Below are 24,587 nucleotides of genomic sequence, written 5' to 3'. Positions count from 1 at the left end.
ACAGAACTGTGACCCGTGCTTAGTTCTGGAAGAAACAGCTCTGTGGAACAGTATCACAGACTGAGAGTTGTCCAGAGACACTGAACATCATCTATTGGGAGCAAGGGCTTCTTATAGGGAAAAGTGGACCCTTAAGGTTATGCAGAGTGATTTTAAATCTCCCTAGACAAAGGGATTTCCTGCCATTCCTGGGAAGGACAAGAGACAGACATTAATCGTAATGGTGGGTCATCAGTCTAATGGGTTGAGACATCAGCCTGAGGTGCCCAGGGAAGTTAGCTGAAGAGATTACAGCTGTGAAACAATAACAATGGAAAGTAAGGTGGTTGTTAAAAGTGTTAGTCAGAGGAAGAAACATTAGTTAGTACAATACAAGGCAGGTAACCACATTAGTACATCCTTTGTCTTCTCTGGTGCATATGGTCCAAGGCTGGAGATGGGAACTCTCTCCACACAAGATCTTTTGTGTAGACTTAATCCTGTCAGGAAGGGTAAGAGAGAACATTATGCAAGTTGCGTGGGAGGGAGACAAGTCCAAACAAGGCTCTTTTTCCTTGTAGGCACACTGAGCCAAAGCTCAGCAGGCTCCCCTATTTTGGCACTTCTGCTGGGCATCCCAAAATGGTAGAGGTGGCTGAGGTGATAGAGATGCCACTGTATTAAAAACAGGTTCCCTTGGTCCACCATAGGTTAGTCTGGCAACAGATTCCCTGTCAGGTATATATCTGGTAATTATACTCTTTTCTTCCCCCTTTTGCCCCCCACTCTTTATGGTCTTGTTCTTCAAGTAACTGAAGTAGCAAGAGATCATACAGAAGATGTTTAGAAGAAGAACATTCCTACATTATTTCCAAATGATGTCAATTTTCCTGTTTGGATAAGTTACAGTAACTTTTGGGGTTGGATGTTGATTAGTCTTCCATACTCTGTAACTGAATATGGGTGTCCCAGAATAGTGTGGCAGAACTTTGGATTTCAAAGAGGTACCTGCTGAACTCCAGGAACTAAGGAGTTGTGCCACTGATTGTTCCTATGAGAGAGGGCAGAAAATAATTTTTGAGAATTAATGCTAATTGTACAAGACACTGTAAGAACAGACACTTGGAGCCAGCTGTTTATGCTCTCTAAGATGGAGTTCAGTTCAAAATGGAATCTGAGAAAGTTGGTCCAGTGCACATCTACCACAAACAAGAGGTTCCTCCTAAAAGGTGATATCAGTTACCTCATCAAATCACTTTCCTGTTGAAAACTATATCACAAACTAGTGAGTGCCAGACTTCCCAACTTCAGGGAACCTTCCTCTTCGGTTTGTCTGGTGAAGAACTCCTACCACAGAATCCCTGGGTGTTGTAAAGAATTGGGATTTAGCCCAGAACAAACTCTCTGTTGATGTATAGTGCCAGCCATGTTTATTAGGTCTCTTCAAAATGTATCTTAAAACATGCCATAAACTGGATGAATATGAAGGTAAGATCAGGTAAAAAATCAGGATTTTGTCTGCTATAGTCTGGTATTTTGTCCACTATTTCTCTTCTAATCACATTATAAAATTTCTGAGGTTATAAATTATAAAACCTCTGTTGTAGAGTATAATTCTCTTCCTTTCAATATGACCTATGGACAAGATAATAAATTGTGGATAATTATCATTCCATTTTTTGTTAAGACTGTAATACAAATGCTGAAATACCTGGCTGGAAGCATAGAGAAAGAATGATAGTTTCTTTGAGCATGCCTTGTGGAGTATCCAGGGATAAGTGAGGTATTTAATAAGATAAATTAGGGTCATTTACAAGGACAATTGCCTCCATTCCATCCCTTCACTAGTTTTACAGGTAAACTATCAACTTAGTCAATAAAACTTGCATTGAAAATGTGATGAATATGTGAACCAGCACATTATATTGATAAAAACATATTGATAATTCTGATAGGATAAGTTTTAGGTCTATCAGAAATCTTGTTTTCTAAATTAAAACAAGTTAGGCTGTATTGATCTATATGGATTCAACAGTGCTATAACATTCTCAGGACAGAAAAGGCACGAAGAGCCATACACACGATGCACTTCTGTAATATGAAAATAGATTGGATTGGTGTAGTCATCTTCTGTCTTTTATTTAAAGGCAAAGAGTAAATGGTGATCATCTTCTGGGTTTGCCTCTAGCAGTCGCCTTGAATGTCTACATTGGGTCCCTAATCCAGGCCAATTTTTTTTACAGCATAGAATCGAGCACCCGATTTAATAAGTATGAAAGATTATTTCAGTTGGTCTATTTTTGTCCCACCACATACCTGCTGAACATATTTTTCAGAAGTAGAAATAACAATTATCATAAAATCTTATATACAAATATGTTCAAAGCAACAGATAAATTTCCAGAATGAGTACTAGGGCAGTTAATCTCTTGACCTGTATTCTTGGCCAAATTTCTGACCACTTAACTGTTCAACCAGGAAATTATTCCAAAGATTCTTGTCAATGTATCATACCTGTATTACCTCCTGTTTGTTTTCCTTCTTTTGGATAGCTGTTGGATTTCTTTCAATTGACACCTATAAGAAAATCATTCCCAGCTGTCTCGTGCAGCATTTGAAGCCAGAGCTGCTTACATGGTCACTGTTTGCAAGAGAAGGAAATATACCACTCATAGCTGCTGTCACCTGCAACTATCACTAAGAGAGTGGGACACAGAAAGTGAATATCAGATTCTCTATGAGTTCCTGTTCATCAGTGCATCAGTAAATCTCCTCTTATGTTGACTCAAAATCATCAGACAGGAAAAGAGCCAACAATGAAAGAAAGAAACAGTAATTTCTGGGGTCTTTTAAGAACATCGAAGCCGAATACATGTTGTCAGTGGAAAAGATGAGCACTCAGTTTGCTGATAGAGCAGATACAATTTTTTTTTTAAAAAAATGTGCTCCTAATAAATCCTGACAAAGCAGTTTAAAAGGAAAACATAAGTTCTGAACCCATCTACTTTGACCGATTGTGTGGTATCAGGATTGCCTTACTTGTGGCTTTCAAGGTGGAAGATAATTCTCACCTTTGAAAAAAAATGGAAAATGTAATATAGGCTGATTCCGCATGGGCCAAAAACAGCGGTGTGAAAATGGTGTGAAAACAGTATAAACCCTTTTAACCATTTTAAACCCTTTTACACCATTTTCACACCATTTTCACACTGCTGTTTTTGGCCCATGCCAAATCAGCTATAGTGCTTCAGTCACTTAGTGGGAGATCTCCAGGGTCCACCTGGAGGTTGAAAACCTTAGGATAGGTTAGGGCAAAAAACTGAAGATGGAGAGAAGATAGAAGGTGGTTTGGGAAGGAGAGGCAGCAGAAACAGGTGAGAGGCTATGGGGGCTTTCACAGAAGGTGGGGAAAGAACAGTAGGGGAGAGGGAAATTCATCTCATTAGTCCTTGTAGGTCTCCCTTGTACAATCATATTTGATAAATATTGGGGTAAACCAATTTGTGGCTGGATCCCATGAAGGGTTTCTGTGGATGGAAGGAGTGGAGATATTTGCTAGTTCTTCTCCTCCCATTGCAAACAGCATTTGGGAGGTATTTCAGGCTGCAGAAGGAAGGGATGGGATAAGTCTCATCAGGAAGAAATTAGTTCCATTTGCAGAAATCCCCTGAGGGCTCCAAGCCAGCATATGTGGCAACCTGACATCCATTCCCATGATCATGGCTGCCTGTCTTTCCAGCTGTCATGGTTCATCATCACAAAGATGGCTTCTGACCTCTTATGCGTATTTCTGCATTTACACTAACCTTTCTTGGCATGAAACCATAATGGCATGCATGATTGCATGGAGTTAGTTATTTTATATAACAGTGTAAAATGTGAACAATATGTACACACACATACACACACATAATAATAAGAATTTGGTGGAGAATATGATTGAGATGTAAACTAGTCAGGAGGAGGAATTTTATCATGCTTCACATGAAATAGAAACCTCCATCTTCCATGGGTTTGAGAGGTCACCTGCAAAGCCAAGTTGCTGTGTTTATAAATACATGACAGAGTCCATGGATTAGTCTTCATGGCTGAACCAGGTAAGACTTAAATCCATAACTGAATCTTTCTTTTAAAACAAACAAACAAACAAACAAACAAATCTTTCTAACTAGCAGCTGTGAGGAGCAGGATTGCAGAAGTGGGCAAACTGCTTTTAGCCTTCACAATAGTGAAGTCCCCCAACATATGACTAACATTGTCTGAAGTTAGTTGAGAAATAAGGTTGTGCCCATTCAACCTTTCATCTTTAATCTTCAGGCAATAGTTTACAACTCAATTAGGAAACCCATTTGCTTGTCTATATCTTTTTCCACCCAAAGATCCAAGTAGAATTGTAACTTCATCTGCCACATGCTGGACAGTTTTGGACATAGAATGCTCCGGGAGTATTGGGAGTCCTCTTTCTTTTTCCCTTTTGGTTCTCTCTGTGTGTGGGGGGTGGGGGTGGGGGTTCTATGAGCTTGCCAGCTGCTTGTGTTAATTTCAAATGTATTTGTCAGTTTCAAGAGAGTATGTTTCTTCTTCTTTGCCAGAATTGCTTTGTGTGCCTTTTATTGTTTTTACAGCATTGCACAGTGTTTCTAAAATTCCCCACCAATACACCTGGATATGTTTTGCTGTTGATCTGCTGAGCTTGCATTGCTGCAGTGCCACTGGCTTCTGTCGGGAATTCTGTACATTGTGATTTTGTCCCATTGGGCTTGCAAAAATGCACCCCCTTCAGAGTCTACTGCAGAAATTATCTGGTTTTTCACATTACTTCTGTTGGGCTTGCACTGCCACAGTAGCCTTGGGTTCTGCTGGGCATCTGAATATTGCCATTCATTCTTCTAGGTTTGCAAAAGTTCTCTCCCCCTCCCTTGAGTTTCTACCTCAAAGATTACCTGGTTTGATTTTGGTTCTGTTTGGCTTGGCACATTGGTTCTGCTGGGATTAATGGGTTCTGCAGTGGTTCTGTTGGGCTTGTTGCTGTTTCTTCCATGGGAGGCCTTTGACTAGTGGTTGCTACTTGCAGACATGCTTGGCCTGTGCCCTGGAAGCAGCTTGAAGGTTTTTATTTTTCCTTTCTCCGTAAAAAATAATCAGAGATAGCTGGAGGCACTCTGTTCAGGAGCCCATAGAACTAAACCCAGTAGTCCAATGTACTTGACATTTGAGGGTTATTTAAAGGACAGAAACCAGCAGTACCACTGAAATTTCAGTACCTGTGGCTTTGAAAACACCCCCTTCCCATTACCTTGAAAATTTTCCCATCGGGAATAACGCATTTGAAATATTTGGGAATGCCCCCCCCCCCCAAAAAAAAAACCCTGGATAGGAATACCATACCAGTATTAGATAACAGAGTATTGAAAATACTGATTTGAGTGTGTGTGTGTGTGTGGAATATTCCCAAAGTTGAAAAATATCATTTTTTCTGCACAGACCTGTAGAAAGAGCCTAATTAAATGTGTGTGGTGGTGTACTCTTACGATTTATGAAACTGCCTTACACTGAATCGGACTACTGGTCTATCAAGGTTCGTATTGTCTACCCAAACTGGCAGCCACTCTCTAGGGTCTTTGGATGAGATCGTTCACCCAGTGTTTTTTAGCTGGTGATGCCAAGCATTGAACCTGAAACCTTCTGCAAGCCAAGTAGATACTCTGCCACTGAACCACAACTCCCCCCCGCCCCTCCAAAACTTGAAGGCTGGATTCTCTCTTATTGATAAGCTAGTGATTTTGTTAGATCATGAACACAAGGCATTCTTAAAACTCTCGCAGAAGGAGATATTACTATGTCAGCTGAGGTAATCATTAGGATAATGTCACAGTTTGAACTGTCAATTCTTGAACAAATTGAGTCCAAATGTATCTGCTAATTGAAAATATTTGAACCCTTCATTGTGAACATTAGAAAAACATGGTCTTGGATGAATTAAAATGTTTAAGTCTATATACAAAATAAATGAATAGTTTAAGTTTACACGTGAAGAGTTTGTCTACAGATGGAAGTAGTAGATTTAATGTAAGAAGCACAAAAGGACTAATAGAAAGATCAGAGCAACTGAAAAACTGGCTATTAACAGTATTTGTAGTTACCCAATAACAAATACAACTCTCTGAAGATAAAGGTAAAGTTCTTGAAATTAAGAGCCAGGCTCATAATTTAAAATTCATGGTTTGAAGGAAGGAGTAGAAACATTTTCACTGTTGCTGGGATCAGTATTTAATGAAAATGTCATAATTGAATGAGATTACAGAATACATTTGAAATTGTTTCAACTCTTATGTGTCTAACTGGGATGCTCTAATGGTATTCCAAAGCATCTATTTTAGTGATCACCTAATGAAAAAATTACTTGAAAAATGCCTCCAAAAGTGTTAATTGATAATCAAGAGGTGCCGATTTATTATTTACTACTCTGCAAAAGAGAAAGGAATCCTAGGTTTTTCATTACTCAATTAACAGTATGCAAAACAGCATATAGATGAGCTAATTTACTGATTGATAGAAGTTGGCATATATTTAGTACAGAGACTTTTTTTTGCAAATCTTAAATGTACAGAGAATTGAGGCAGTACTCTTGAATGGTGAGTATAAGTGTACATATATACATAATAATATGACTTCAGTATAAGGGAGGTCATGAATTTTGGACAATCTTTAATGGCAAATGGAAAACAAGCCCTTTTATTGAGTAATGCAAATGGAAATTTGACTTCTTGTCAAGAAACAGAAAGTATTAAGTGAAATGTGAACATCAACAAGAAGGAAATCTGTTAATTTTTGTTTATAGAAGTTAGAGTAGTTCCATGTAATAAGAGTAATTATGTACTCTTAATTAACCTAAGGCCTTGGAAGCTATGTGGAGTCAACTCTGGCTAATATGTGGATGGGAAACCATGAGATAAGTCCAGATGTGCTACAGAGATGATCTTGAACAGTTTCAAACCATCTCTCTGTTCCTCTCTCACCTTGAAAACCCTACAGGGTTGCCATAAGTCAGCTGCTATTTGATGGCACTTTCCAGCCCCGCTATTAATTATTATGGAGAAACTGAGAATGATGGCCTTGAATGGCTATATATATAGTCTAAAATGGAGGTATGGTGTGTCAGGAGAGGCTGGTGTTTCAGCTTCACTGTGGCCTGATGGAATTGGTACTTTTCCGGGTTTCATGCCCAGATTGCCTGGCACAGCTGCCTGGCCGTAGTGGCTGTTGCTGTGTGCTCTTGCCACATCTACACTTGGCACAAGGATCACAGGATTGTTGGGAATCTTTTAGAAACCTTTTTGTGTGTGTTTTAAAGGGAAAATTACTATTCCTCTTGATTTTAATGGAGGTCCAGATACTCAGAATTTTTGGATTTTCTAAATGCCAAATCTGAAGAATCCTAATTCCAAATATAATTTCTGAATCCAGGTTTGGTGTGAGTGCAAATCCCTAGGAAAACCCACAAAATTCAAAGCAAATAAAACAGGGTGGTTGAAAGACAGTCCTGTTTTTTACTAGAACATTTTTCATTGATTTGTGAGAAACAGCACTTTGGTTTAATGTGGACGTATATAATTGTTTTTTCCTTTGTTCTAAAACAATGGTTACTGTGATATTTATTTATTTATTTGAAGTATTTATATCCCACCTTTCTATAGATATTCAAGGTGGTTTACAAAGTCTCCACATACTAAAGGCCTGGTGTCAAGACCCTCTCCCCTAGCGATATCCCCTTGCCCCCAATCTTGGAGAAATGAGATCAGCCATTGAAAGACTGTCCCACATAACCCAATGTTGCTGAGGTGGTGGGTCAAAAGGTTGTGATTGACCATGTCAAATGCTGCTGAGAGATCGAGTAACAGCACCAGCACCAACCTCCCCTAATCTGGCTGTCTACAGAGATCATCTGGGAAGGTGACCGGCACAGTCTCCATCCCATGGCCAGGCTGGAAGATGGACTGAAATGGATTGAGGGTTGATGTGTCCTCCAGGAAAGGGTGGAGCTGCTTCACTGCTCTCTCAAGTACCTTGCCCAGAAATGAAAGACTGGATACTGGGCAGACTGGCAGAAATGAAAGACTGGCAGAAATGAAAGACTGGGTACTGGCTAGATCTGAAGGGTCCAAAGATGATTTCTTCACTACAGCCTCTTTCAACTTTCCTGGGTAGACTCAGGAACTGATTAATAATGTTTTCCAGAGGAGCATGTGCCTCCTCCCTGTTGGCTATAACCACCCAGGATGGGCATAAATCAAGGAAACAGGTGGTTGGTTTTACAGCAGACAGGATCCTGCCTGCAATGGTGCAAGGTATTCTACTGAATTGATCCAATATAGGAACAGAAGATAGCCAAGAAGCCTTCAGTTCCCTTTCTTTATTAAAATTGATGGGGAGGTCCCAGTGACTGCATGGAATGTTGAGAAATGTAATGGATGGTTTACAGTTACGTAATGAAAGACTGGTAACATAGTCTGTGGGACTGATGAAAAGAATCCTGGAAATCATAACAAAGTCTGAGCAGGTTACAGCTTTTTGGTATTATAAGATGGAACAGCAGTACTGTTAAAATGGCAAACTATTTGAAAATCACATGTAGGGTAGGCCTCAAGTGTAATCTCTTGGTTTAAGAAGGGAACATCAATATTCATCAGCAGAAGAGACTGCCTGATTCATAGAGAAAGTAGGGATAGACCAGAGGATTCAAAAGAAGGCACAAATAATAGAAGAGAATCTTTAGCCTCTGGCCATCTTCTCTCTTTTTAACCTTGTGAAAAGCAGCATTAACATGTTTCAAATAAATAAATAAATAAATAAATAAATAAATAAATAAATAAATAAATAAATAAATAAATAAATAAATAAATAAAGTTGTTTCATAGATAGATTTTGTAAGAATGGAGCAGGGGTTGGACTAGATGGCCATTATGATCCCTTTCAACTCTATGAGTCTATGATTTTATGATTCTACTGGGATGGGAGACCACCAAGGAAGTCCAGGGTTGCTTCTCAGAGGCAGGCAATGGCAAACCACCTCTGAACATCTCTTACCTTTTGGCATCAGTATAAGTTGACTGCAACTGGATGGCATCTTCCACCACCAAGAACAAAATATGCAAGGTTATATACCAGAGTCAATAAACTATTCTAGGAGTAAGGCTGAAATAATGATGATTGGCAGCCCTATTACCTATGGTAGAAGAAAACAGGAGTTCTATCACCAACACTTCTCCTTTCCTTCAGTATCCAGAGTTACAGTCTTGGGACTTCCTATGTTCCTAAAACAGGTGGTGGGGGGAGGGGAGAACTATGTGTTTTGGGAACATATCTGTTATTTTTTTTGGCTTGGGGTCCAGTGGTGATGGTGCCTGCCCATGCATTTTGTAGCAGAGGACAAGGCTCAGCAGCCATATCAAGAATGAATTAATTCCTCTGTGCTGGCTTCTTTGGCTCAGCACGAAAGTCATCCATAGCCCCAGGTGCTAATCTGTGCCTGCTGCCCTTTTCATTCCCAAAGCTTCCTTTTTGTTCAGTGCAAGGGAGACAAGACAAGACATTTGTGTAATGGCTGATGAGGCTCATTCAACATGAAAGGGCAGCTTGGGTGAACTGTGTGCTGGTTTGATATTCCACTTAGTTTCAGAGGGATTTCTCTTTATTCCATTTTCATCAGGAAGGAGAGGGGGAAAGAAGTGAATGGCACAGAAAATCAAAGCATCAGCCTTCCCTTCTGACAACTAACAAGGATATCTTGAGTTAAGTTTGTACCAAATTTCTGGGCGATATGGAATGGAGCTAACCTTTCTAGGGTTTACTTTGAATCCTCCTTTTTGAGGGAAAGAGGCATAATCGTCTGCTTTTTACACTTTTCTAATAATCTAATAATAAACTTTAAACTTTTATAATAATTCTAATAATAATAATCTACTAATCAGATTATGTGTATCAAGTTACAAACTTCTAGGTTACAAACAAATAAGGCTTCCACCTCTTGGAAGGCACAAATCTGCCAGGAAGGGGCACACTTTGAACTGAGAATGGGCCAATGGATCGAAGGGTAGAGCCTAGTGTTACCTAGCTTAACAGTTAGAATATACTTTTAAAGTAGCAATGGGGAATAACTCAGCTTGGCAGTGCGAGAGGCAGGCTAGGTGGGAGCTTTTAGACAGCTATACCAGAATTGGCTTTTGAAACGTTCCACAGAGAATACAAGGAGACCAAATTGAATTTAAATATTTTTATAAGTTTTTGGCGCAAACATTCATACAGTGAGACGTAGAGAAGCATACACGCAGTTCCTGAGATATAGAAATGGTGGAGAAATAGGTTTGGATGATAGAGTGGAAAGGGGAGCAATGGGACTATATGTTACCTAAGTTCAGCTGAAGAAGTCTTGAAGAATTCCTATGCCAGCTTGGGAATCCAAGCGAAGGATGATATCGTGTCTCACAACCAACTTGACCAAGAAAGGTTCAGGCCAGTAAAATGAGCTGGAACGAGCCAGCGAGCTCACTAGGAGCTGGCTAGCTAGCCAGCTAGTGCTAGAGTAGAGCCAGCAAAAACTTGGGGTGTGCTGTACTTTTATACTCCTTAGCATAGGTATGGGTGGGAGCTAGTAAGTTTCTATTCCTGGATTTTCTGGGTTTCCCATGCTGGGATTGCTGGGCTGAGCTAATCAATAGCTCATCTATTGTCTTCTAAATGTCGGGACAGTAGAGCCAATTGTTTCTTGATTGTATCAGTGTTAGTCTTGAATGACTTATACAGAGGTACTCCTTGGAATCTCTGCCCAGGTATTCAAATTTGGCTGAGGCTTTGAGTGGATCAGGAAGGGAATGATTGTTAAGGAAATGGTTCTCAAAGGCAGAGGAAATGTAAAGCCTTGTGATGAGGTGTATCCTAGGTCCCTTGTAATACAGCAATCTTGGCGGGGTGTGGTAATCAAGAAGCATGTCCATGGGGCTTCCAGTCTCAGCTGACTGCATTAACCCTTTTAATGATCTCATTTTGCTATCAGACCTTTTTGCACATTTTTTTTTTTTTTGCCTGGGGATTAATATCTGGATATTCTGCCACACACACACAAGTATATGGCAGTTGGTATTTGCCAGTACATATTGCAGGAAAATCATGTAAAATCCATATTTCAGTAAAGAGGGGTGTAACGAACTTGCCCCACCCTGAAGGGCTGGCGTACAGCAGGCCAAAGGGAGAAGGCCTTAGCAACAGCCAGAAAAAGATCTTATTGATAAGCTAGTGATTTTGTTAGATCATGAACACAAGGCATTCTTAAAACTCTCGCAGAAGGAGATATTACTATGTCAGCTGAGGTAATCATTAGGATAATGTCACAGTTTGAACTGTCAATTCTTGAACAAATTGAGTCCAAATGTATCTGCTAATTGAAAATATTTTGAACCCTTCAGCCAGAACATTAGAAAAACATGGTCTTGGATGAATTAAAATGTGTTTAAGTCTATATACACAAAATAAAATGAATAGTTTAAGCTATTAATGCGAAGAGTTTGTTCACAGATGGAAGTAGTAGTAGATTTAATGTAAGAAGCACAGCATTCAATAGAAAGATCATTAAGCAACTGAAAAACTACATAACAGTATTTGTAGTTACCCAATAACAAATACAACTCTCTGAAGATAAAGGTAAAGTTCTTGAAATTAAGAGCCAGGCTCATAATTTAAAATTCATGGTTTGAAGGAAGGAGTAGAAACATTTTCACTGTTGCTGGGATCAGTATTTAATGAAAATGTCATAATTGAATGAGATTACAGAATACATTTGAAATTGTTTCAACTCTTATGTGTCTAACTGGGATGCTCTAATGGTATTCCAAAGCATCTATTTTAGTGATCACCTAATGAAAATTGCTTGAAAATGCCTAAAGTGTTAATTGATAATCAAGAGGTGCCGATTTATTATTTACTACTCTGCAAAAGAGAAAGGAATCCTAGGTTTTTCATTACTCAATTAACAGTATGCAAAACAGCATATAGATGAGCTAATTTACTGATTGATAGAAGTTGGCATATATTTAGTACAGAGACTTTTTTTTGCAAATCTTAAATGTACAGAGAATTGAGGCAGTACTCTTGAATGGTGAGTATAAGTGTACATATACATAATAATATGACTTCAGTATAAGGGAGGTCATGAATTTTGGACAATCTTTAATGGCAAATGGAAAACAAGCCCTTTTATTGAGTAATGCAAATGGAAATTTGACTTCTTGTCAAGAAACAGAAAGTATTAAGTGAAATGTGAACATCAACAAGAAGGAAATCTGTTAATTTTTGTTTATAGAAGTTAGAGTAGTTCCATGTAATAACAGTAATTATGTACTCTTAATTAACCTAAGGCCTTGGAAGCTATGTGGAGTCAACTCTGGCTAATATGTGGATGGGAAACCATGAGATAAGTCCAGATGTGCTACAGAGATGCGGGCAGCGCCAAACCATCTCTGTTCCTCTCTCACCTTGAAAACCCTACAGGGTTGCCATAAGTCAGCTGCTATTTGATGGCACTTTCCAGCCCCGCTATTAATTATTATGGAGAAACTGAGAATGATGGCCTTGAATGGCTATATATATAGTCTAAATGGAGGGGGGGGGGGGCGTGTGTGTCAGGAGAGGCTGGTGCTTCAGCTTCACTGTGGCCTGATGGAATTGGTACTTTTCCGGGTTTCATGCCCAGATTGCCTGGCACAGCTGCCTGGCCGTAGTGGCTGTTGCTGTGTGCTCTTGCCACATCTACACTTGGCACAAGGATCACAGGATTGTTGGGAATCTTTTAGAAACCTTTTTGTGTGTGTTTTAAAGGGAAAATTACTATTCCTCTTGATTTTAATGGAGGTCCAGATACTCAGAATTTTTGGATTTTCTAAATGCCAAATCTGAAGAATCCTAATTCCAAATATAATTTCTGAATCCAGGTTTGGTGTGAGTGCAAATCCCTAGGAAAACCCACAAAATTCAAAGCAAATAAAACAGGGTGGTTGAAAGACAGTCCTGTTTTTTACTAGAACATTTTTCATTGATTTGTGAGAAACAGCACTTTGGTTTAATGTGGACGTATATAATTGTTTTTTCCTTTGTTCTAAAACAATGGTTACTGTGATATTTATTTATTTATTTGAAGTATTTATATCCCACCTTTCTATAGATATTCAAGGTGGTTTACAAAGTCTCCACATACTAAAGGCCTGGTGTCAAGACCCTCTCCCCTAGCGATATCCCCTTGCCCCCAATCTTGGAGAAATGAGATCAGCCATTGAAAGACTGTCCCACATAACCCAATGTTGCTGAGGTGGTGGGTCAAAAGGTTGTGATTGACCATGTCAAATGCTGCTGAGAGATCGAGTAACAGCACCAGCACCAACCTCCCCTAATCTGGCTGTCTACAGAGATCATCTGGGAAGGTGACGGCACAGTCTCCATCCCATGGCCAGGCTGGAAAGATGTGGACTTGAAATGGGATTGAGGGTTGATATTGTCCTCCAGGAAAGGGGTGGAGCTGGCACTGCTCTCTCCAGTACCTTGCCCAGAAAATGAAAAGACTGGATACTGGGCAGACTGGCAGAAATGAAAGACTGGCAGAAATGAAAGACTGGGTACTGGCTAGATCTGAAGGGTCCAAAGATGATTTCTTCACTACAGCCTCTTTCAACTTTCCTGGGTAGACTCAGGAACTGATTAATAATGTTTTCCAGAGGAGCATGTGCCTCCTCCCTGTTGGCTATAACCACCCAGGATGGGCATAAATCAAGGAAACAGGTGGTTGGTTTTACAGCAGACAGGATCCTGCCTGCAATGGTGCAAGGTATTCTACTGAATTGATCCAATATAGGAACAGAAGATAGCCAAGAAGCCTTCAGTTCCCTTTCTTTATTAAAATTGATGGGGAGGTCCCAGTGACTGCATGGAATGTTGAGAAATGTAATGGATGGTTTACAGTTACGTAATGAAAGACTGGTAACATAGTCTGTGGGACTGATGAAAAGAATCCTGGAAATCATAACAAAGTCTGAGCAGGTTACAGCTTTTGAGGCGTATAATAAGATGGAACAGCAGTACTGTTAAAATGGCAAACTATTTGAAAATCACATGTAGGGTAGGCCTCAAGTGTAATCTCTTGGTTTAAGAAGGGAACATCAATATTCATCAGCAGAAGAGACTGCCTGATTCATAGAGAAAGTAGGGATAGACCAGAGGATTCAAAAGAAGGCACAAATAATAGAAGAGAATCTTTAGCCTCTGGCCATCTTCTCTCTTTTTAACCTTGTGAAAAGCAGCATTAACATGTTTCAAATAAATAAATAAATAAATAAATAAATAAATAAATAAATAAATAAATAAATAAATAAATAAATAAATAAATAAAGTTGTTTCATAGATAGATTTTGTAAGAATGGAGCAGGGGTTGGACTAGATGGCCATTATGATCCCTTTCAACTCTATGAGTCTATGATTTTATGATTCTACTGGGATGGGAGACCACCAAGGAAGTCCAGGGTTGCTTCTCAGGGGCAGGCAATGGCAAACCACCTCTGAACATCTCTTACCTTTTGGCATCAGTATAAGTTGACTGCAACTGGATGGCATCTTCCACCACCAAGAACAAAATATGCAAGGTTATATACCAGAGTCAATAAACTATTCTAGGAGTAAGGCTGAAATAATGATGATTGGCAGCCCTATTACCTATGGTAGAAGAAAACAGGAGTTCTATCACCAACACTTCTCCTTTCCTTCAGTATCCAGAGTTACAGTCTTGGGACTTCCTATGTTCCTAAAACAGGTGGTGGGGGGAGGGGAGAACTATGTGTTTTGGGAACATATCTGTTATTTTTTTTGGCTTGGGGTCCAGTGGTGATGGTGCCTGCCCATGCATTTTGTAGCAGAGGACAAGGCTCAGCAGCCATATCAAGAATGAATTAATTCCTCTGTGCTGGCTTCTTTGGCTCAGCACGAAAGTCATCCATAGCCCCAGGTGCTAATCTGTGCCTGCTGCCCTTTTCATTCCCAAAGCTTCCTTTTTGTTCAGTGCAAGGGAGACAAGACAAGACATTTGTGTAATGGCTGATGAGGCTCATTCAACATGAAAGGGCAGCTTGGGTGAACTGTGTGCTGGTTTGATATTCCACTTAGTTTCAGAGGGATTTCTCTTTATTCCATTTTCATCAGGAAGGAGAGGGGGAAAGAAGTGAATGGCACAGAAAATCAAAGCATCAGCCTTCCCTTCTGACAACTAACAAGGATATCTTGAGTTAAGTTTGTACCAAATTTCTGGGCGATATGGAATGGAGCTAACCTTTCTAGGGTTTACTTTGAATCCTCCTTTTTGAGGGAAAGAGGCATAATCGTCTGCTTTTTACACTTTTCTAATAATCTAATAATAAACTTTAAACTTTTATAATAATTCTAATAATAATAATCTACTAATCAGATTATGTGTATCAAGTTACAAACTTCTAGGTTACAAACAAATAAGGCTTCCACCTCTTGGAAGGCACAAAATCTACCGAGGAAGGGGACACACTTTGAACTGAGAATGGGCCAATGGATCGAAGGAGTAGAGCCCTAGTGTTACCCTAGCTTAACAGTTAGAATATACTTTTAAGAGTAGCAATGGGGGGGAATAACTCAGCTTGGCAGTCACGAGGAGGCAGGCTAGGTGGGAGCTTTTAGACAGCTATGCACCAGGACAATTGGCTTTTTTGAAGCACGTTCCACAGAGAATACAAAGAGGAGACCAAATTGAATTTTAAATATTTTTTATAAGTTTTAGGTAGCAAACATTCATACAGTGAGACGTAGAGAAGCATACACGCAGTTCCTGAGATATAGAAATGGTGGAGAAATAGGTTTGGATGATAGAGGGGAAAGGGAGCAATGGGACTATATGTTACCTAAGTTCCAGCTGAAGAAGTCTTGAGAAGAATTCCTATGCCAGCAGAATCAAGCGAAGGATGACTATAAGGTGTCTCACAACCAACTTGATGAAGAAAGGTTCAGGCCAATGCAAAATGAGCTGGAGCAGGCCAGCGAGGAAGCTCACTAGGAAACTGGCTAGCTAGCCAGCTAGTGCTAGAGTAGAGCCAGCAAAAACTTGGGGTGTGCTGTACTTTTATACTCCTTAGCATAGGTATGGGTGGGAGCTAGTAAGTTTCTATTCCTGGATTTTCTGGGTTTCCCATGCTGGGATTGCTGGGCTGAGCTAATCAATAGCTCATCTATTGTCTTCTAAATGTCGGGACAGTAGAGCCAATTGTTTCTTGATTGTATCAGTGTTAGTCTTGAATGACTTATACAGAGGTACTCCTTGGAATCTCTGCCCAGGTATTCAAATTTGGCTGAGGCTTTGAGTGGATCAGGAAGGGAATGATTGTTAAGGAAATGGTTCTCAAAGGCAGAGGAAATGTAAAGCCTTGTGATGAGGTGTATCCTAGGTCCCTTGTAATACAGCAATCTTGGCGGGGTGTGGTAATCAAGAAGCATGTCCATGGGGCTTCCAGTCTCAGCTGACTGCATTAACCCTTTTAATGATCTCATTTTGCTATCAGACCTTTTTGCACATTTTTGCCTGTATTAATATCTGGATATTCTGCCACACACACACAAGTATATGGCAGTTGGTATTTGCCAGTACATATTGCAGGAAAATCATGTAAAATCCATATTTCAGTAAAGAGGGGTGTAACGAACTTGCCCCACCCTGAAGGGCTGGCGTACAGCAGGCCAAAGGGAGAAGGCCTTAGCAACAGCCAGAAAAAGAAAAAAAGGCTCCACAAGGAGAGAACCGACCTGATTGGCTGAAAAAGGTCCAGTAACGTTTGGCAAGAGCTAGGGGGAGCCAGTGGGCTTAGAGCACTGAGAGGAGAGTTGTGTGCTGATCGGAGTCTCAGAGAGAGAGCAGAGCAGAGTCTGGCAGAGAGGAGTCTGTCAGCTCTGGAAGAAAAGGATTCTGTCTCAGCAGAGTTGGCTGACAGAAGTCCAGTCCCTGTCTAAGCGTGTATGCTTGACAGAGAGGAGAGCCCTGACTGGAAGGTGCAGATTGAAGTGCCCCTTCAGGAGCTTGAAAGCTGATTTAAAAACTGTCCAGACCTATCCCCACAAGTCTGCCTTGCCCCTAGGTGTATCACCAGAATCACCAGTCTGGGAGAAGCCAGTCCAGAGGAGCAGTGAAATACATATTATTAGGACTAGTGGGAGAGAGGGAGGCCAAAGCGTGCCAGAATCTCCTGGGCTTGGACTGTGTGCTTGGGTGTGATCAGTGGAGTATTGGAGCAGTGAGGAATAGTGTTCTAGCATGCGTAAAGAAATTTAATTGTTCAAAAGCTAAAAAATCTTCCCTTAAAGAGACACCTAGCTTTTGTGTGTCGGTGTGCATATGAATCTGAAGTAACATCTTAAAGACAAGCGGATTATAAGGAAACCAACAAGCGTTAAACCTCTCCAGTTTACCTGAAAGGAAGCCTTTTGTGAAAATATAGCCAGCAAATAAGCGTTTCAGTTTTGTTTCACCTTTTAAAACCTTTCAGTCATTGAGTATTTTTTTTGTCTGTGTAATGTGTTCCCCACAGTCAGGGTGGTGACCTTGTGGAAAAGTCCAGTATTGAGTACGGGCTATATAAGGAAAAATATTATTGGTGGCAGCATGAAAAGTAGAACTTATATATAAGTAGGCTTTACCGATTACATTGAGTGAAGAGGTGGGATCACATTATAACATCTAGAATCCAGTTCCCGAAACATGCAGAAGAAGACCCACTTTGTTTTCTGATTTGTGAGGTAAAACTGTGAAATTTTCTCCTCACAAATGGCAAAACCTAAGAACACAAAAGAGGCAGCTGGTGAGGGAAAAGCCCCCCAGAGACAGGTGATATTGAAACACCTAAAGAAGATCCCTTTCGGGATTGGGAGAGCATGAAACTGGAGGCTGGCCAGTATAGATGCTGAAGTTGAGAAAGCTAAGATGGCTTCTGGAGTTGAAAAAAGCAAAATTAGAGGCTAAGAGTGATGGCTGAAATATAGAAATGCTTGAAGGTAGAAATTAAAATGGTTAAACTCACGGAGGGCTGAAAGGGCCAGAAAAAGAAAGAGAGTTTAAAATGGCGGCGGAAATCGTGGAGGCAAACATGAGCCATGAAGGAAAGGACATGTTTGATTTGAGAGTGATGAGGGAAATGAAGCTCAGAGCAGAGCACCCATCCCCCCCACTTTGTTGTGGAATTTCCCTCAGCAGATGAGAAAATGGAAACAGTTTCCAGGGTTGCCAGAGTACCAGCATGAATGGTGGAGAGAAATGCTTTTCCCAAATGCTTATGGGAAACCCTCAGAATGGCACCCAGAAGATGCAGTTGGAAGTGACAAGCCAGCCCTGCAAGGTGTGCCTTGCCAGCGTTAAGAGAGTCCAGGAGAGCAAGAAAACTCCTTAGCAGCCTGACACATGAACCAGGCTGAGGAGTCTGCAGCAGTTCCAGAGTTGCCCAGATGGATGGTGTTCATACTGACTGGTGCCAAAGAGACCAGAGGCAGGATGAGTTCACTGAAAGAGCGGAAGGAGACAGCTGAGCTTGCTGACCCCAAAGAAGCTATCAGGTGGTGGTTCCAGTTCCAGTGCCAGAGCAGTTCCAGAGGTGGAAGCTGAAGTCGGTTGCCCAGCAGCCCTCCCCGGCGATGCCAGCAGTGCAGCTGAGCAGCGTTCCCTGCTTGAGCAGTACCAGGAAGATCAGCGAGGCGGTTCCTGTGAGGAAAAAGGCCCGGTTGCTTAGCATACTCTAGCGTGCCCAGCGGTGCAGCTGAGCGGCGTTCCTGCTTGAGCAGTACCCAGGAAGTCAAGCAGAGAGCGGTTCCTGTGAGAAAAGAGGCTGATTTATAGCCGCGCCCTCTAGCGTGCCCAGCAAAGCTGAACAACGTTCCTGCGGGCGGTATTACCCGAGGATTCGCCAAAGGCGATTCCTGTGAGGGAAAAGGAAGAAGACTGCCAATGTCACCTAACCAACTTTCTTGTGACAGGAGGTTCCAGTTCCTGGGAAAGGCGGATCCAGTATCCAACAAGAACCGGGACATTGTTGTGCAGGACTTTATGCTTGAGGAACAGTGCAGGTCTGGCAGAAACATCAAAATGAACTGAAAGCAGCAGCAGCCGCCAAGACCTCAACAAGGCTTCAGCAGCCAGCGATGAGGACTGTTGTAGAAAGTAACATTACAGCTGCCAGCAGAAGACCGAGCCTGAAGTTTTGAATACCAGACTCAAAGAGAGGAAATTTGAGGGGGACCGGGGAGGTCAATCTGGTATAAAATGAAAGGGTCTGATATGTCATTATTGATAAGTCGTGTGATGTTCTGGTAGAGGGCACTGTAAGAACGATGCTTTATGATGATAAAATGACAAAGCCTTACCACAAAAGAGGGCCAAAGTGAGTAAAAGAAAGCCAGAGGTGTAAAACCTCAAGCTTTTGATTTGGCAGAAAGGGAATTGTTAAGTTTAGAAAGAAATTTTACGCTTGCCTAATGTGGGTGTGTCACCATCCCAAAGTCACCACCGCACTCAAAGGGCAACTTTAACACTTGCCGTGAGTGAGCATGAATGTCCAGCTAGGGATTTGGATAACCACCAAGAGGAAGCCTTACTGGAGGGATAAAGGGAAAATTTACCCTGTCCTTAGAGGCAGCACCCACCAGTAGGAGCATCTGAAGGAAAAGAAGGTGGCAAACTTTAACATCTGGAAGGAAAAGGTAAGCAAGGTATCCTTGTGTAAAATAAAGTGCTGAGTTTAAAATAATATGCTTGTTGAAGAATATACAGTATGTGGGTTACTGAAATGTTATTGATACTTATTAGGAATTCATGTAGTAAGTTTAACATGGTAAGAATAATTTTATAGTAAGAAAAGTGAACTTTAAGAAAAAAAAAACTGAATGCATTTGAAGAAAATGTGAAATTTTTTTTTGAAAGCGGTACTTAGTTTTTTTGGATTGCACGTGTGTAAGTTTTATTTACACACATTAAGCTTATAGCGAGGCTTATAGCCTCAAAAGTAGTCCATATCATTATAGGGAAAGGGACATATGTATGAACTCTGCTCCCACCCTGAAGGGCACAGGTGTACAGCAGGCCAAAGGGAGAAGGCCTTATAACAACAGCCAGAGAAAAAAAGAAAAAAAAGGCTCCACAAGGAGAGAACCGACCTGATTGGCTGAAAAGGTCCAGTAACGTTTGGCAAGAGCTAGGGGGAGCCAGTGGGCTTAGAGCACTGAGAGGAGAGTTGTGTGCTGATCGGAGTCTCAGAGAGAGCCAGTGCATGCTCCTGCCTAGGACAGGGGGCACTTATAGCCCCGGCCCCCATTTGGTCACGGGGGCCAACATTTCAGGTCGCTTTGTGTGTTTTAAATTTTAAGCAAGTTTCATCGCCCGCCTGCAGGGGGGCGCATTTTATATTATCGGCACTAGTAAAATTTCAGGGGTATCATCCAGGATATACTGTCCTTGAGGATAGCCATTCCAAATTTGGTGATGTTTGGTTTAGGTGCAGTGGACTCAAATGGGGTGCCCCATCCCATTGTTTTCAATGGAAGCTAACAGGAGATGGGGGGTCTACCCATTTGAGGGACCATAACTTTGGTTTCCTGAACATAATCCTCACCAAATTTGGGTGGCATCCTAAGAATATTTATTTCAGGATGATACCTGGAAATTTTGGTGTCACTAGCTTTAAAAATACATCCTGTCCGGGCACCCCAAGAAATTGGCCCAAGGTTCTTTGTTTAGCTGTGGCTTTGCTCCATTGTAGCCAAGGGGGGATTTCTGAGTGTGTAGGCAGGCTGCACATTTTGGAAGATAGAGGCACCAGACCAGGGTGGCTCAGGGAAGGCCTCCTCCTGGTAATAGCATCCAGGTTTGGAGACCTTTGCTTCTGGGGGTTCAATTTTGCGGCCCCCGTAAAAGGCTTATTTTGTTTCCCCTGCCCTGCACACACATGAAAGCCTGTGGGCTGATTCTCTCAGAACTTCAATTCCCCCCCACCCAGAAGCAAAGCTCACCAAGATTGATGCTACGCTCAAAGGGCCTGGAGTCACCTTGAAAGTCTGGCACCTCTATTCAAAAAAATGTGCAGCCTGCCTCAGAAATTCCTCATTAGCTACAATGGAGCAAAGTCACTGCAAAACAAAGAATCTTGGGCAAATTTTGGGTGCCTTGAAGGGGATATTTTTTAAAGTTATGACACCAAAATTTCAGGTTATCATCTGGTAACTATTCTATGATGCCACCCAAGTTTGGTGTTATGTTCGAAACTAAAGTTATGGTCCCTCAAATGGGTAGCCCCCATCTCCTCTGTTAGCTTCCATTGAAAATGTGGGATGGGGGCATTCCATTTGGGGTCCATAACTTGCTGCCCCTGAACCAAACATTGCCAAACTCAGTATCATCAGGGCAGTCTCTGGATGATGCCCTGGAATCATGGGTGCTTAGCTTTAAAAATGCGCCCCTGCAGGCTGAAAAAACACTAAAATACCCCCCAAAAACTCCAAATACTTTGTATCAAGATTTGGTACTTTGCAGGGACATAATCAGACACTTTGTCTGAATGTGCCCAAATTTGTCCAGATTCCAGCCAAATCTGCTATTTGTTTCATCTGAATCTCCAACCCTCAAAAGTGCGATGCTGTTTCAGGGTGGAGAATCCACTCCTGAAAGCATCACTTTCAATTTTAACTGGGGACCCCTAGATTTCCTCCCTTTAAGGTAGATTTAAAAGAAGAATTGAGCTCCCTGCTTGGGTAATTCAATGAAAGTGATTCCACTGGAGGTGTTTTTGTGAGAGATGATGCTGACATTTGTTTGCAAATGTTTTGTTGGGGGTGATTTAGAGAGATTTCCATGAGCGAAATACCCACTTTTGCACTAGCTTGGAATTGTTTTCAGGCTAACAACCTACCTCATAGGGTCAAGTAGGGATTAGGAAATTAGGAAAAAGAGTTGGTGGGTAGAGAGCCATGGCTGTTTTGATGGGAGTGGGAGGTGATTTTGTGAGCTGGTACAAAAAAAATAATTGTTTGGTCATGGTGGGGAGGTGGCCAAACATACACCGGGCCGCATGGGGGGGGGGGGGCCAAATCTCAGGTTTTTGGTCCCCCTCGGCCAGTTTGCCTAGGTACTTCCTGAGAGAGCAGAGCAGAGTCTGGCATGGCAGAAGTCTGTCAGCTCTGGAAGAAAAAGGATTCTGTCTCAGCAGAGTTGGGCTGACAGAAGTCCAGTCCCCTGTCTAAAGCGATTGTATGCTTGACTGAGAGAGAGGAGGCCCCTGACTGGAGTGCAGGGTGAAGTGCCCTTCAGGAGACTTGGCAGGTGAAACTGTCCAGACCTATCTGGTCTGCCTTGCCCCTGGGTGTATCACCAGAATCACCAGTCTCTGGGAGAAGCCAGTCCAGAGGCAGTGAAGGCTTACATGTCAGGACTAGTGGGAGAGAGGGAGGCCAAAGCATGCCAGAATCTCCTGGGCTTGGACTGTGTAATGCTTGGAGGTGTGATCAGTGGGTGTGGAGAGCAGTGAGGAATAGTGTCTCGTCGTGAAGGGGAATTTAATTGTTCAAAGCTAAAATCTTCCCTTAAAGAGACACCTGCATTGTGTCGGTGTGCATATGGTCTGAAGCAACATCTTTAAGACAAGCGGATTCTGGAAACCCAACAAAGCGTTAAGCCCTCTCCAGTTTACCTGAAAAGCCTTTGTGAAAGCCAGCGAATAGCGTTTCGAGTTTTGTTGCGCTTTGCAGAAGCCTTTCCAGTCATTAGTATTTTTGTCTGTGTGTCTGTGTTCCCCAGTCAGGGTGGTGACCTTGTGGAAAATCAGTATTGAGTGGGCTATATAAGGAAAAATATTATTGGTGGCAGCGCAGAAAGTAGAACTTATATATAAGTGGCTTTTCGTTACACGGGGTATGAAGGGTAGGGCAACACTAGAAGGATCAAGGGAGCTTAGAAGGACCAAGGACTGGATCCAGACTAAATTTACCAATGGCAGACTAGAACTTGCCTGTCTTCGTCCATGCAAAATGCTGCTCCTCAGGGATGGGGATGACATGTGGGGGGGGGGGGGCGCTGCAGCAGGAAGGAGAAATTTGCAGGAACTGTCAGTTTAGTCTGGATTCAATCCCTTGTTCCCCAGGACAGAGCTGAAGGATAAATGAGCCCAACCTACTTAGTTTGTATAAAGGATGCAGCTACTCCATGGGCTTACAAATGCCACTAAACAATTCACTTGAGTTATTTTACAGAATATGTTCTAAACACTTAATGCAAAATGCTCAATTGCTTGATCATATGCAGCATATATACATTAGAGATGCAGGCAAATGTGTAAACTACAGTGCTCTTGCTTCTTAAAAGCCCTTGAGCTATGGGCTGTCAGCACATTTATATGGGACTAACGGTCCATTAAACCCAACGGGACTTATTTCTGAGTAAATATCACTGAAGCTCCTTGGCTACTGGGCTTGGGGAAAACGTTTAGGAGAAAGTAGCAAATCTCATTTTGTTTTTTGAAAGAATAAATCTCTATTCCTACCCATGGCAGAACAAAAGTAGCCCAATGGGGGTGCTTTTCACCCTGGGGAAACTGCTCTCACTTGTTCTACCTTGTTTTATTTAATTGTTTAAGTATTTATTGCCCGGTTTTCTCTGCAATGGAAACCCCAAGGAACTTGTAGCATTGTTTTCCCCTTCTCTATTTTTTTCTGTACAACAACAAGCCTGTGAGGTAGGTCAGGTAGGCTAGGTTGTATTTTTTCAAATAAATGCCCAGGAAAAGACTGGACTGAAAAAAACTTTCTCTTTAGATCAGGTTTTTAGGTGTGCAGAGTGGTCAAGAGAATATTTAAAGCAATCGACAACATAATGTAAAAGTGTAATTATTCATGAACAGTTCATAGAAGTCAACATAATTTATTCTATCATTTAAGAGTTGTTGATTATTTATTTATTTATTTTTTAATTTATAGGCCGCCTCATCCCCGAAGGGCTCGAGGCGGCTCACAACATGGCTGTTTCCAACAGCAAATTAATACAGCATAAAACTTAACCCATTAAAACACAGCAGCAGTTAATAACAATAAATAAATTAAAATTAAAACAGTAAGATTGTGTAAAACACACACAGGTGCCGTATCTATATGTCCTGCTTTGGGGGCACAAAAAAACATTCTCAGCTGAAAATGAAAATTTAAAAAATGTCTTGGCAGGGAGACCACCAAGGAAGACACTGCAGGGCAAGCGGTGGCAAACTAACTCATTTGCTTCTCATTTGCCTTGAAAGCCTCTTGCTGGGGTTGTGACTTGACGGTACTTTACACATACACAATAGATTGTATAGTGCAGTAAATGTCCTAAAGGTGCAGCACAGCAAATTAATTTGCCTGAAGAAGCACCGAACAGTTTAGCCTCTCCCAGGTGTGTGTGTGCTGTAAAGTCACAGCTGACTTATGGTGACCCCATAGAGGTTCCAAAGCAAGAATCCTTGGGAGGTGGTTTGCCATTGCCTGTCTTTGTGTGAGCTGTG

General features: G+C 41.5%; 1 long non-coding RNA gene across 1 annotated transcript; it reads right to left on the bottom strand.

The window, feature by feature from the left end:
- Positions 1–267: 267 nt before the first annotated feature.
- LOC125437548 lies at positions 268–24,302 on the bottom strand. The gene is made up of 3 exons (XR_007245235.1): positions 24,290–24,302; positions 22,192–22,194; positions 268–443 (listed from the first exon to the last, which is right to left on the bottom strand). It is a non-coding gene; the product is annotated as an uncharacterized LOC125437548 (long non-coding RNA).
- Positions 24,303–24,587: the final 285 nt, after the last annotated feature.

This window comes from Sphaerodactylus townsendi, linkage group LG08, assembly GCF_021028975.2.
Source record: "Sphaerodactylus townsendi isolate TG3544 linkage group LG08, MPM_Stown_v2.3, whole genome shotgun sequence".
In the NCBI taxonomy this organism is placed as follows: domain Eukaryota; kingdom Metazoa; phylum Chordata; class Lepidosauria; order Squamata; family Sphaerodactylidae; genus Sphaerodactylus; species Sphaerodactylus townsendi.
This window is presented reverse-complemented; position numbering and strand designations above follow the sequence as displayed.